The sequence below is a fragment of the Wasmannia auropunctata genome, unplaced genomic scaffold, assembly GCF_000956235.1.
Source record: "Wasmannia auropunctata unplaced genomic scaffold, wasmannia.A_1.0 LD336060.1, whole genome shotgun sequence".
Taxonomy (NCBI): Eukaryota; Metazoa; Arthropoda; class Insecta; order Hymenoptera; family Formicidae; genus Wasmannia; species Wasmannia auropunctata.
In genome coordinates this window covers 206,265-206,702 of record NW_012026830.1, presented here as the reverse complement: position 1 = coordinate 206,702, position 438 = coordinate 206,265, and positions in this window count along the sequence as shown.

Below are 438 nucleotides of genomic sequence, written 5' to 3'. Positions count from 1 at the left end.
GGTGGAATGCTATTTTTTATGATCAGATGTAAATAGTTGGCCAGATTATATAAAGGGCTATTGATCGACGAAACTATTATGCGCAGAGGAACACCAGGTTTATGTATCTTGGGCAACCCATAAGCTTTTGGAATGAGTCCATCACTGTATAACAACCTCCTATATGTTTTATCGTCAACAAATTCTTTCTTCTTCCACCTTGATAACATAAGCCGTAACTCGTTAGTTAGTTTCTTTGTTGGATCTGCTTTTATAACCTCATATGTATTGTTGTCTGTTAACATATCTTCCATTTGAGTGACATAGTCATTAATATTCAAAGCAACAGTAACGTTACCTTTATCTGCTCGAGTGAAAAGTATTTCCGGATGTTCTTTAATGAATTTTTTGGTGGAAGTAAGCCATGACATAAGGAGTTTGCCGTGATTATTCGGAGTC